Source organism: Rattus norvegicus, chromosome 18 (assembly GCF_021556685.1).
Source record: "Rattus norvegicus strain SHRSP/BbbUtx chromosome 18, alternate assembly SHRSP_T2T, whole genome shotgun sequence".
In the NCBI taxonomy this organism is placed as follows: domain Eukaryota; kingdom Metazoa; phylum Chordata; class Mammalia; order Rodentia; family Muridae; genus Rattus; species Rattus norvegicus.
The window spans coordinates 55,707,248-55,722,124 of record NC_141551.1 but is presented as its reverse complement, the minus strand read 5'-3'; the positions used below and the strand labels follow the sequence as shown (position 1 = coordinate 55,722,124).

The 14,877-nt window shown below is 39.2% G+C and overlaps 1 protein-coding gene across 25 annotated transcripts in view; it reads left to right on the top strand.

Moving 5' to 3' along the window:
* Positions 1–14,877, top strand: part of LOC147999817 (uncharacterized) — a 120,225-nt gene that overhangs the window by 28,188 nt on the left and 77,160 nt on the right. For 5 of the 25 annotated variants that reach the window (XR_015643011.1, XR_015643017.1, XR_015643005.1 and 2 more), the window contains one exon: positions 40–2,477. The exons of 16 other annotated variants lie outside the window; for them this stretch is intronic. The gene's annotated coding sequence lies outside the window, so the exon portion shown is untranslated. Of the gene's footprint in view, positions 1–39; positions 3,063–14,877 lie in introns of those variants that run through there. 4 more of the 25 variants (XR_015643004.1, XR_015643007.1, XR_015643016.1 and 1 more) reach the window with 4 other exon arrangements.

The following is a 14,877-nucleotide window of genomic DNA, read 5'->3' as shown; positions in this document are numbered from 1 at the left end:
GCCCTTCCCTGTACCCTAACTTGGCTTTTCTGTTCTTAGGTGCCTCACTACTCACTGACATGGTGCAGTGCCTACTCTTCCCCTATTCTCCATTACTTTGCCATAGCATAAAGACTGGGGTCTTAATGAAGCAAAAACCATGAAGTGTAAGAACACACTGGGAATTGGAACTTGCTGATGGTTGTCAACAGCATCAGGGAGACTCTGGACATGGTATAAGGGTTCTGGACAACATCTATGTGACAAGGTGCTGGAAATGGCACCACCACGATCATCGACTTGCTTTGGAATGTAGGTGGTCTTGGTGAGAACTTGGCTCACATTTGGATGGTAAACAACCCATCATGTGCCTTTTGATTATATAAGATGCTATGGCACAAACATTTTCACTTAAACTCTAAAATCCTGCTTGAAGAAATGTTGTTCACTATAACTGGATTGGAAATGCAAGAGACATGCCCAAACGGTTGGGGTTTGAAAGACATTCTATGTGGTCTGACTAAGCTGGACCCTTAGTGCAGGAATCCCATGGAGAAGCAACTATGGAAGGTTATCCAAAGGAGCAAGCAGAGAAAACCTCAGTGTTTCTGATCTTTGGCCTTGACCTTTTCTTTCAGGACCATCTCCCCCATTTTTCTACGCATCCTTATTTTACGTTTATGAATAAAAGAAAGCCATGTCAGCATAGACTAACCAAATGATGTCGGACATGCATCCTTTATTAGCACTGATATACCATGTTCCTACTGTTGTTAATGAAGAGCAATAGTACAGTTAGAAGAAGGGATGGAGACAGAAAGAATGAGATGAGGAAACTGAGCAGTCTGAGAGAGAACAGCATGCCTTCCTTCAGTGCTGTTCTGTGTGGGCCTGGTGGGAGTCCATGCAGTCTCTCTGTTCTTTGTCATTATCCCCATCACCCAGTCTTCTGTGCATACTGTTAGGAGTGAAACCCTCAAGTAGAAATCAGAAGATCAGAAGGGTCAATATTTGTACAGATCCTTCTTTCTGTAGTCTGGAATACTGGTGGATCCTCCACATTTCAATGTGCTTACTTTTAAGTAAGCCGATTGGTATCCCTTCTAAAGAGGTCTGCCAATGAGAGCTCTGTGAATTAGACAGGCAGACATATACAATGATCATAATTTCTTTTCTAGTTGCCCAAACTGTCCACTGCACCTAAGGTCTGTGCTGTGCGCTGTGGTCACAAAGCAGTGCAGATTGGATGGCTGACCGAATCCTATGGCACGAGCTTTTCCAGAGATTGGCTTTTGTGACTTTGGGGGATATGATAGAATTTTGGATAAAGATTAAAAAAAACCTCAGGTGACAATAGATGCTGGCCAGGATGTGGAGAAAGAGAAACATTCCTTAATTGTTGGTGGGATTGCAAACTGGTACCATTCTGGAAATCAGTCTAGAGGTTTCTCAAAAAATTGGACTATGTGAGGACCCAGCTATACCACTCCTGGGCATATACTGAAAGATGCTCCACTATTTCCATAGCAGCCTTATTTGTAATAGCCAGAAGCTTGAAATAACCCAGATGTCTTTAAACAGAGGAGTGGATACAGAAAATGTGGTACATTTACACAAAGGAGTACTACTCAGCTATCAAAAACAATGACTTCATAAAATTCATAGACAAACGGGTGGAATGAGAAAATATCATCCTGAGTGAGGTAACCCAATCACAAAAAACCCCCAAAAAACAAACCACACATGTTATGCATTCATTGATAAGTGGATATTAGTTCAAACTCTTGAATTACCCAAGATGTAATCCACAGACCACATGAAGCTCAGGAAGAAGTATGACCAAAGTGAGGATGCTTCAGTCCTTCTTAGAAGGGGGAATAAAAATATTCATAGGAGGATATATGGAGACAAAGTTTGGAGCAGAGACTGAAGGAAAGGCCATCCAGAGCCTGCTCTACCTGGGAATCCAGTCCATATACATATAAACCCAGACAATATTGCTGATGCCAAGAAGTGCATGCTGACAGGAGCCTGATACAGCTTTCTCCTGAGAGGCTCTGCCAGAGCATGACAAATACAGAGTCTAATGCTAGTAGCAAACCATTGAACTGAGAACTGAGTCCCCATTGGAGGAGTTAGAAAAAGGATTAAAGGAGCTGAAGGGTCTTGCAACCCCATAAGAACAACAATACCAACCAACCAGAGCTCCCAGGGTCTAAACCACAACCCAAAGAGTACACATGGACAGACCCATGGCTCTCGCTGCATATGTATCAGAGGATGGCCTTGTTGGGCACCGTTGGAAGGAGAAGCCCTTGGTTTTGCTAAGGTTGGATCCCCTCAGTGTAGGGGAATGTCAGGGTATGGAGGTGTGAAGGGGTGGGTGGTTGTATGGGGGAACACCCCCATAGAAGCAGGGGGAAGGGGGTGGGATAAGGGGTTTATGGAGGGAAACTGGGAAAGGGGATAACATTTGAAATGTAAATAAAAAAGTTTCCAAAAAAAAAGGAAATGGAAAAAATTTTTATTATGGGCTATTTTCAGGTAGCACTAGTGTATTGTTTTTGACCATTGTTAAGTGTGTATATAAGTATTACAGATGTTTGGGGTGTTCTTAACTTGATATAATACTGCAGCAAAAATTCTGCTCCTTTCCTTACATATTGTGTGGTTAAATTTTGTTACTTTTCATGAGGTAATACTACCTCATAAAAGGTATCTTATTATTATTATCTTATAATTCCTACCATTCACTTATTCATTACTGTTATTAGTTAGCATAGAAATCTTCGTTTTGTTCTTTTCCCCCTAAATTTTAGCTTTATGCTTTTAGTATTGCCTCTGTGGGTTATGAAGCTTTTGAATGACTCTAGAATGAATTCTTTATTCTAATCCTCTTGTATAATTTCCAAAAATTTTTTATAGAAATACATTGTATCTGGGAAAATAACTTCAACCAGACAATTTCTGACTCTAGTGATTCTATTTTAATATTCTAGTCTAGCATGGTATCATCCTCCTATATAATTGTTTGTATATTTGAACCTAATACACACAATAGAATTAACTGATAATCAAATTTCACCTTAACTTTTTCTAGTGTGTTTTATGTTGTTTTGAAAGTGTTGATGATTTGGGTTTACATTTATACTTCTATATATAACATGTTTTGTTTTTCCCTCTTAGACACTGTTTTACTCTAGAAGCATCCACTCTCTGGAGAAGCTTCTTCGGATTCTCTTCCCTCCACCTCCCAAAGACTGAGTTTTCTATTGTGCACAGTCACTTCTGGCTTACATTGCTATTATTGCTATTCTTCAGTGAATATTGTGTTTATGAAAGTACACATCCTATTAACATGCTCCCACAGACCTAGCCATTTATCATTGCTGACTCTGACCGACACAAGACAGGCATTGAAGCCTATTTACATTAATGGAAAATTAGTAGCATTTTTTTCCTGAAGCCTTTTAAACCACAAAATATTGTAGTTCGATGGGAAAAACTCTCCATAGTCTCTCGTCTCTAAACATTTGGTCCCAGCTGGTAGTAACATTTAAGATCTTACAGGCATCCCCCACTTTCTGTGGACTTTCTGTTTCCTGATTGTTTAATATGCGAACAGCCAGGCTCTTGCTGCCAACTCTTTCTACTAGGATGACTTATTAACCCCTTGAAGACTAAGCCAAAATAGACCCATCTTTTCTTTCTTTCTTTTTTTTTATCTTTATTAACTTGAGTATTTCTTATTTACATCTCGATTGTTATTCCCCTTCCCGGTTTCTGGGCCAACATCCCCCTAACCCCTCAAACCCATCTTTTCTTAAGCAGTGTTTTGCCCATTATATGCTCCAATATGAACAAAGGATCTCATACAGAAAATGTTACCCTATTCAGCTACGTTTACCTTTTTTCCCCCTTACCTCCTCTTAATTCCTATTGCATTTCTGTTCATTCAATATTCTATTTTGTACTTTAATGTCTGTCCTATTCAGGATTCCTTAATGGATCTCGTCTAGTAGTCTCTAAAAATATGATTTAACTTTCCTAATAAAAACAAATCAAACTAAAAATAAAGGAGTGATGAGGTATGGGGGCATTCCTGTCTTATGCGACACTGGGCGCCTTACAGTATCCCTGGTCTCTGCACAAGAGGTGTCACTGCTACCTCATCTTCCAGTTGTGAGAATCACAAATGTCTCCAGTAATTGTCAAGGGTCCCAGGGACCAGAGTAACTCAGAAGCTTTGTAGAAAGTACTTCCGGGCCTTCACATTGACTATTCTCTTACTACTGGATATGCCATGCATCTCAGAGTCCTGGTGTTCTCTATATAATTCCTTGTACTTTGTATTGATTCCAGAAACCACCCTACCCCTTTACTCAACATCCAAGCATTCACAAGTCTACGCTTTCACTTAGCTGTAAGTCAATGAACACTTCATTCTTCCTCCCACAGTGCTTTCTTTTATCTTTCTTTTCTCCTAACCATCCCCCCCCCAGTGTCCTTTTTCGAGAAATAGGCTTACTGCTAGATTTAGCTGACTGTACATTTGCTATGTAGCTCTGGGGTGGCCTCAAATTTACAATCCTCTTGTCTCTGCCTCCCAAGTGCTGGGATTGGAGATGTGGGTTCCCACATCCAACTTGGTTTTCTTCTGATTTGCTTGCCTTTTGTGCATATCTGAGCACTAGAAATGTATTTTTTTTTAGCTTTTCAAATGGCCCTTTATTTAGTGTATATCAATTTTATGAAATAATAGGTACAATTGTTATACTTTCACACATAACTATAATATATTTGATCATATTAACACCTGCGATACCCTTTCTTTTTTTAAGTTGGGTACTTTTAAATTTACATTTCAAATGTTATCCCTTTTCCCAGTTTCTCTCCATAAACCCTCTATCTCATCCCCTCTCCCCCTGCTTCTATGAGAGTGTTCCCCCACCCAACCACCCACCATTCTCACCTCCCTGCCCTGACATTCTCCTACATGGGGGCGGGGGATCCAGCCTTGGCAGGATCAAGGGCTTCTCCTCCCATTGGTGTTCAACAAAGCCATCCTCTGCTACATATGCAGCTGGAGCCATGGTTCAGTCCATGTGTACTCTTTGGATGGTGGTTTAGTCCCTGGAAGCTCTGATTGGTTGGCATTGTTGTTCTTTTTTTTCCCCTCACTCCTTCCTCCCCCCCCCCCCGGCATTGTTGTTCTTATGGGGTTGCAAGCCCCTTCAGCTCCTTCAATCCTTTCTCTAACTCCTCCAATGGGGACCACATTCTCAGTTCAATGGTTGACTGTGATCATTCACCTCTGTATGCTCTGACAGAGCTTCTCAGGAGACAGCTATATCCAGCTCCTGTCAGCATGCACTTCTTGGCATCAGCAATATTGTCTGGGTTTGGTGTTTGTATGTATATGGGCTGGATATGTTATTGGGTTACCTCACTCAGGATGATATTTTCTAGTTCCATCCATTTGCCTATGAATGTCATGAAGTCATTGTTTTTGACAGCTGAGTAGAACTCCAATGTTCAGATGTACCTCATTTTCTGTATTCATCCCTCTGTTGAAGGACATCTGGGTTCTTTCCAGCTTCTGGCTATTATAAATAAGGCTGCTATGAACATAGAAGAGCATGTGTTCTTGTTTTGGGTATATGCCCAAGAGTAGTATAGCTAGGTTCTCAGGCAGTACTATGTCCAATATTCTGAGGAACCTCCAGACTGATTTCCAGAGTGGTTGTAGCAGCTTGCAATCCTACCAACAATGGAGGAGTGTTCTTCTTTTTCCATATCCTCACCAGATCTGTTGTCACCTGAGGTTTTGATCTTAGCCATTCTGACTGGTGTGAGGTGAAATCTCAGGGTTGCTTTGATTTGCACTTCCCTGATGACTAAGGATGCTGAACATTTCTTTAGGAACTTCTTAGCCATTCGATATTCCTCAGCTGACAATTCTTTGTTTAGCTCTGTACCCCATAATTTAGTATGGTTATTTGATTCTGTGGAGTTTATCTTCTTGATTTCTTTGCATATATTGGATATTAATCCTCTATCGTATGTAGGATTGGTAAAGATCTTTTCTCAACCTGTTGGTTGCCGTTTTGTCCTAATGACATTGTCCTTTGCCTTACAGAAGCTTTAAATTTTATGAGGTTTTGCTTGTCCATTCTTGATTTTAGACCATAAGCCATTGGTGTTCTGTTCAGTAAGTCTTCCTCAGTACCCATGTGTTCAAGACTTTTCCCACTTTTTCTTCTGTGAGTTTGAGTGTATCTGGTTTGATGTGGAGGTCCTTGATCCACTTGGACTTGAGTTTCATACAGGGCATTAAGAATGGATCGATTTGCATTCTTCTACATGCTGACCACCAGTTGAACTAGCACCATTTGTTAAGAATGCTGTCTTCTGTTCAAGGAATTGCTCAGTGGTTAAGAGCACTGGCTGTGCTTCCAGAGGACCTGGGTTTGATTCCCAGCACCCATGTGGTATAAATCTAGCCCCAAGAATATGATGCCTTCTTTGGGCTGGAGAGATTGCTCAGTGGTTAAGAGCACTGACTGCTGTTCCAGAGGTCCTGAGTTCAAGTTCCAGCAATCACATAGTGGCTCACAACCATCTGTAATTGGATCTGATGCCCTCTCCTGGTATGTCTGAAGATAGCATCAGTGTACTTTTATATAATAAATAAATCTTTAAAAAAATAAAAACACATTAAAAATGGTATCATTTGGTTTACCATTAAAAAAAAAAGGAATGCTGTCTTTTTTCCACTGGATTGTTTTAGGTCCTTTGTCAAAGATCGTGTTACCATAGGTATGTGGGTTCATTTTTGGGTCTTCAATTCTATTCCATTGATCTACCTGCCTGTTTCTGTACCAATACAATACTGTTTTATCACTATTGCTCTGTAGTATAGCTTGAGGTCAGGGATGGTGATTCCCTCATATGTTCTTTTATTGTTGAGGATAGTTGTCCCTATCCTAGGTTTTCTATTATCCCAAATGAATTTGCAAATTTCTCTTTCTAACTCTATCTTTAGATTGCTTTGGCAAGATTGCCATTTTTACAATATTAATTTTGCCAATCCATTTGCATGGGAGATACCCATTCTTATCTTCCTCCCTCCTGTACTCTCAAAGTCTGCTTTTTCTTGTCTTTCTCCCTGGATTCTACATGAAGGAAAATGTGGTACTTTTTTCCCAAGATTCTGCTTATTTTACTTAAAATGAAGAGCTTTGTTTCCATTTATTTGATCTGCAAATGACATGAAGTCCTTTTTTTGTGTGTGAGCAATAAATACTGTTATGAATATCCCATTTTCTTTATTTATATATTTGTTGCTGAATATCCAGGACTAGTGCAAACACAAAACTCACACTTGGGAGGCAGAAGAAAATCAATGAGACCTGCCAACTTTGTTTCTCCTATATTCATTGTGTTAGTTCATGTCCTAACAATGGGAAATCTCAGAGGATATGGGTGTGGTTTTTAAATGAGATTTTCCTCCCATAAGCTTATATGAGTAAATACTTGGTACCTAATTGGTAGACCTGTTTGAGAAGTATTAGGTGGTGTGTCCTCTTTGGAGGAAGTATATTACTTAGGATGGACTTTGAGGTTTCAAAAGACTTGTACCGTTCTTGGTGTTGCCTCCTGCTTCTGTAGGATGTGCTGTGAGCTCTCGATGAAACCATAAGCCCGATTAAATTATTTCTTTTATAAATTGCCCTGGTTTTGGTGTTTTGTCACAGCAATAGAAAAGTAACCAAGACAGTGGGCTTAGGAAGAAAAGAAGGTAAAGATGCCAAATCTATGCTTTTTAGATTTTCTTTAGAGCATGGTGGTCTGTGGTTCTAAACTTCACCATTGAGGTAGGAGGATCATGGGTTTGAAGTAAGCCTGGGGTACACAGTAAATACAAGGCAGCCTGAGGTACATTTCAATACACTGTTTCTATAAAAGACTAAAAAATATTTTCACTGATCATCTTTTTTTATCCTTCTGAAGGATACATATACATATTCATGCAAATATGTATGTAAGACACTAAAGGAACTAACAAATAATGATTTTCTAGCTGGGATTGTAATGAAGGTTGATCTTTTTCTTAATGAGTCTTCTTATCATTATTATTTCATATTGAAAGTCAGAATTGGAGTAGTTTCTCCACTTATCTTTAAAGGTATTACTCTCTGATCATACTGCATAGAAAAATTTGAACTATTCAGATCTAATGTCTTATTTTTAATAGAAAAGTGTATTTTTTATGATTCCTGGTTGTTGCCTTTTTCATATTTGATAGCTTACTAATTTGAACACTTTATGTTTTATAGAAATTCATGTTTATTGACAATAAATTATTCTCACTTGATCTGTGTGTGTGTGTGTGTGTGTGTGTGTGTGTGTGTGCGCACGCATGTGGACATGAACGCATAGGTATACATCTCTGTGTGTGACTTGCAGAGACCAAATGAGAGGACATTATTCCCTTGAGACAGGATCTGTCACTCAACTCAAAGCTAGGTTGAAGGGCAACAATTCTCAGTGTGTACCTGTCTCAGCCCCAACAACACTCAGGTTATAAGAGTTTCATTAGTGGAGGAATAAAATCAATAGGGTGAACATTTACATATTACGTATATGTGTGTATGTGAATTTATTACATCAGCATATATAATAGCAATAGCAGCTGAATCATACCTGGGATTCTATAGTTGCTTAGTCCACAATGCCGGTTACCTCAGCAGTTCCAGTGTGGTCTCAAAATCCTGAAAGGTTTGGGAGAGCCACTGATGCACAACGGAAGTTGGGAACTCTTGTTTTGATACCAGTGAAGGCTTCAGTAGCAACGGCAGGTGAATCAATCCACAGAAAGAGGGAAGCGCAAGACGGCAAAAGGCAAGCGATCTTCCTCCTGTCTTACCTTTTATCTGGGCCTCTACAGAAAGCTGCCACCCACAATCAGGATGTGTCTTTCACTGTCAATCAAGGCAAGCAGCACATGTCTTCAGGTGGGCCTCACTTAATTCTAAGTTGTAGCAGGTTGACAGTAAAAATCAATTATAATATGGCCATACCTGGCTTTTGTGTGGGCACCGGGATCTGAACTATGGTCCTCATGCTTGTACAACAAACACTTTTACTGACTAAGACATAGCTAGCCATTAGTTTTTAATATCTCAACCATTACATTTAAATGTTATTACACATTGTTTTCCTATTAAGTCTAGTATATTTCTTGCCTACCCCAACCCCAAGTTCTTGTCTTTTATAATGAGTATCTTACTTGGGCCTGGGGAAATGGGTGAGTGGTGAAGAATAATTATTGCTTTTGCATAATACCCAAGTTCGAGTCCCAGCATGTATTTTATGGCTCACAACTACCTGTGACTTCAGGCTCAGGGGATGCTTTCTTCAGAACTCTAGGGGCATCTGCACACATATACACCACACATAAATCAAATAAAATAGATGTTTTAGAAAGATAATTAATATTTTATTAATACTTTTAGAGGCTATAATTTTTCTAATTATGATATTTTAAAACTTTTTACCATTTTCATTATTTATTATGTATATATTTCTTGTCTAATGGTTGTCTGTGGGTCATGAATTGGGGTATGTCTTCACTGGTTGCTTCGTGTATGCTTTCACAGGGCTGTGGTCATGTGTCAGACTGAGCTAGGGATTCAACTGAGGGAATTTAAGGACTTGTTCTAAGATTGTTTATCTAGTCACCTCAATTCATCAACAAGTGATTTTTGAACAAAGCCCATTTGCTTCATCTATGTTATTAAACAATCCTGTAGCAAGATGAAATCATATTTGTTTTTAAACTGAGTTAAAATAAGCTACACTTACCCACCTTTACCCTAATAAAAAATTAGTTGTAGCTTCCTATCTTTGGAGGGAAAGAGGGTTACAAAACTGAATGAGTATGAGACTCTGAGGGTGGTCGTGCACACCTTTAACTCCAGCACTCGGGAGGCAGGTGGATCTTTATGAGTTCAAGGCTGGCCTTGTCTACACAATGAGTTCCAGGATTACTGGGTAGTCAAAGCTACATAGAGAAATCCTGTCTCAAAAACAAAAAAATCAAACCAAAGCAAACCAACCAACCAGGCAAACAAACAAATAATGTAGGGAGACAGACATTATTGATTATCTTAGAAAGTAGCTTAACACATCAATATAATTCTTTATTTTGCTTTTCTTACTAACTCACATCAGACTCTTTGTTTTTTTTTTTTTTTTTTTTTTTTGGTTCTTTTTTTTGGAGCTGGGGACCGAACCCAGGGCCTTGGGCTTCCTAGGCAAGCGCTCTACCACTGAGCTAAATCCCCAACCCCTTACCATGGAGCCGGCTGTTTTTTTTTTTTTTTTTTTTTTTTTTTTTTTTTTTTTTTTGAGCTGGGGACTGAACCCAGGGCCTTGCCCTTGCTAGGCAAGTGCTCTACCACTGAGCTAAATCCCCAACCCCTACATCAGACTCTTTGGAAATAACTACTTTATTTCAGCTATCATTTCCACATGTTTTAATAAAGGCTATCTCTTCTGCAATGATAAAGTTGAAAGTCATGATTTTGTTTTTGTAATGACAATGGTCTTAGTTACTTTTTAAATTGCTCTGATAAAGCACCAAGGCCAAGGCAACTTATAAAAGAATGAGTTTATTTGGACTTACAGTTTCAGAGGGTGAGTCCATGACTATCATGGTAGGGAGTAGGCAGATAGGCAAGTAGGCAGGCAGGCAGGCAGGCAGGCAGGCATGAATCTAGAATAATAGCTGAATTTCAAACCACAAAATCGCAAAGGCCTGTGGTCATACATAATTCAAAACACATGTAGTTTGACTTCAAAAGTCCTCATAGTCTGTAATAGTCCCAACATAATTTATAAGCCCAAAGTCCAAAATCTTTTCTGAGACTCAAGGCAAACTCTTAATTGTAATCACCTAGAAAATAAAAGAGCAATTTGCAAGCAAAAAACATATATTGACACAGAATATATATATTACCATTTCAAAGGCAAGGACAGGAGCATAGTGAAATAATAGTGGATGAAAGAGAGTTAGTTAAATTGAGGTCTGTCTCTATTCTCAGACCACAGCAGTACTGCCCAATAATCTTTCTCTCACAGTGCATATTTCTTATAACTCTTATACTGTGTACCGTCACATCCCTGCTTACGATAAACACTTGAAGTGTGACTTGTGAAATTAAAAAAAGTGTTTAGTTGATTTCATGATGAGTAATCAAAATTCAAACCTAAATAGATACATAATTTAAAAAGCTTAGGACCATTTAGCATTATCTATCACTGAAAATACTTCAGTCTTTTTTCCTCTTGAATTAGACAAGAAAACTGAGGAGAGATCACCTTAACTCACATAGGGACCAAGCTGCTTTAAGGTGGACTTACATACTTGGCAAAGCTCAGTTTACCTCAAATTCAAATTATTTCTAGGGTTTTCTCTTCCAGAGGTTGCAGCCGGTTATATTAGTGACTCATTATCTTTAGTGCCAGAACAAGTCAGCATTTTTACTTCATGTTAAATTTTTTTCCACCTAGATTTTTACTTTGCTATCTTTGATCTTGAAAATTCGGCTGATACCTTTTTTTAAATTTTCACTTCAACTATTTATTATTTCAAAATTGAAGAAAATCATAGGTTGATACAATTACTTACAGATGTATGTGATAAAAGCAGTTAAATGTATTATGGTCAGAGGGAAAATTTATTTATTTATTTTTCTTTATTAACTTGAGTATTTATTATTTACATTTCTATTTTTTTTATTAACTTGAGTATTTCTTATTTACATTTCGAATGTTATTCCCTTTCCCGGTTTCTGGGCAAACATCCCCCTAACCCCTCCCCCTCCCCCTCTATATGGGTGTTTGCCCCCCATCCTCCTCGCATTACCGCCCTCCCCCCAACAATTACGTTCACACTGGGTTCAGTCTTGGCAGGACCAAGGGCTTCCCCTTCCACTGGTGCTCTTACTGGGCCATTCATTGCTACCTATGAGGTTGGAGCCCAGGGTCAGTCCATGTATAGTCTTTGGGTAGTGGCTTAGTCCCTGGAAGCTCTGGTTGGTTGGCATTGATGTTTATATGGGGTCTCGAATGCCTTCAAGCTCTTCCAGTCTTTTCTCTGATTCCTTCAACGGGGGTCCGTTCTCAGTTCAGTGGTTTGCTGCTGGCATTCGCCTATGTATTTGCTGTATTCTGGCTGTGTCTCTCAGGAGCGATCTACATCCGGAAGTCATCGGTCTGCACTTTGCTTCATCCATCTTGTCTAATTGGGTGGCTATATATGTATGGGCCACATGTGGGACAGGTCCTGAATGGGTGTTCCTTCAGTCTCTGTTTTAATCTTTGCCTCCCTATTCCCTGCCAAGGGTATTCTTGTTCCTCTTCTAAAGAAGGAGTGAAGCATTCACATTTTGATCATCTGTCTTGAGTTTCATGTGTTCTGTGCATCTAGGGCAATTCAAACATTTGGGCTAATAGCCACTTATCACTGAGTGCATACCATGTGTGTTTTTCTGTGATTGGGTTACCTCACTCAGGATAATATTTTCCAGATACATTCATTTGCCTATGAATTTCATAAAGTCATTGTTTTTGATAGCTGAGTAGTATTCCATTCTGTAGAAGTACCACATTTTCTGTATCCATTCCTCTGTTGAAGGGCATCTGGGTTCTTTCCAGCTTCTGGCTATTATAAATAAGGCTGCTATGAACATAGTGGAGCACGTGTCTTTTTTATATGTTGGGGCATCTTTTGGGTATATGCCCAAGAGAGGTATAGCTGGGTCCTCAGGTAGTTCAGTGTCCAATTTTCTGAGGAACATGATTTCCAGACTGATTTCCAGAATGGTTGTACCAGTCTGCAATCCCACCAACAATGGAGGAGTGTTCCTCTTTCTCCACATCCTTGCCAGTATTTGCTGTCACCTGAGTTTTTGATCTTAGCCATTCTCACTGGTGTGAGGTGAAATCTCAGGTTTGTTTTGATTTGCATTTCCCTTATGACTAAAGATGTTGAACATTTCTTTAGGTGTTTCTCAGCCATTCGACATTCCTCAGCTGTGAATTCTTTGTTTAGCTCTGAACTCCATTTTTTAATAGGGTTATTTGACTCCCTGCAGTCTAACTTCTTGAGTTCTTTGTATATTTTGGATATAAGCCCTCTATCTGTTGTAGGATTGGTAAGAACCTCACCCTGGCTACCTGGAAGTCAGTATTGGGCTAGCAGCCCTATAGATGAAGATGTTGAACTCTCATCTCTGCCTACACCAGGCCTGCCTGGATGATAATGGACTGAACCTCTGAACCTGTAAGCCAGCCCCAACTAAATGTTGTATAAGAGTTGCCTTGGTCATGGTGTTTGCTCACAGCAGTAAAACCCTAACTATGCCACCTTCTCATTAGCTTATGGAAGTGTGATCAGATGGGCCTCTCTATTTTGGGAACTTGGGTGTGGGTAGAAAACCCTGCAGTTACACTAGTTTTTCATTTATTCCTTCTTACCCAAAATCACAAATAATTAATTTGTATCTCACCCTCTATGATTTATATGTTGAAACTAAGAATTGTATAAATTGTGTCTCAGGGAAGATTAAATATTTATTCCATTAGAACCTGTTTATTAATGATAAATAATAAAATCATAACACATCATGATCATAAATCTAGATAACTGAGTGTGAATAATTCAAATATATTGCATCACCAAAAATCCCACTCCAGCATGAATGATAATTCATGAAAATTCTAGCCCTGGATCTCTCTGCACAATTTGCAGAATGTTTGACTTATCTCTTTTCCCCAGCAGTTATTACTGCTCATATGAGTTTAGGAATCTTGCAAATATCAGGAGCTCTTTAACCACACTGTGAACTCCGAGATTGTGTTATTTGTGAAAAAAAAGGTGTGGCTCAGCCTTATGATTTACAGAGTCTAGAGATAGCGAGGTAACCGAAATTTAGCTTTGGGATTTTCATGCAACCTCATTGCTTTTGGGACCGACTTTTCCAACTTACATGGGGAGACCTTTGTTAAGACTCCTCAACTACTATTTTTATTGTTTTATCTAATTCTCTATTTTCACATTGTCCTGTCAAGCAGAGGCTAATGTGGAGGATTGCTATGCTATTTCCCCTTTATAAGTCATTCTTTATTTGAACACGTTCTTTTTAAAGAGATGACTGAACCTCACTTGCCTGTCTTATCAGCCATGAAAAGACCATGAAATAGCTACCCTAGCCTGGTTATGATTCCATCCACACATGCTACTTTTATGGATCATTGTATGTTCACTAGTCCATCAACCTTTGAAGGGTATCCCTGTAGTTATGCAGTGGACACGTTTATTAAGGACACATGATGCCCCGTATCATTCAGAGAAAGTAGGATGCCCTGTAATTCATTCAAAGGAAACCATCCCACTCCACTCTCAGGCGTTTCATCCTTTCTTGTCTGCTTTACCACTGTAACATGTAACTGTTCCTGTAGCAAAAGGACACGCTACCCCGAACTACATTCGGAAGTTTATCTCCATAGAGATTGTCCATGTGGATATTTTACTTTACCATCAGATCAACCTCAATTGTATGTCTCATCCCCCATCTCATGGCCATGCAACTGCTCCTCCCCAACTGAACTTTGATTTTGTTATTTTTTGTTCAGGTGCCAATTTAATTGTGTGACTTTTCCTGGTTTGATAGTTAATTTTAATTACTAACTTGATGAGACCCAGAATCACCCAGAAGAAGAGCCTCTGGCATGTTTATGTTGGATTTTCTTTCTTTCTTTCTTTCTTTCTTTCTTTCTTTCTTTCTTTCTTTCTTTCTTTCTTTCTTCCTTCCTTCCTTCCTTCCTTCC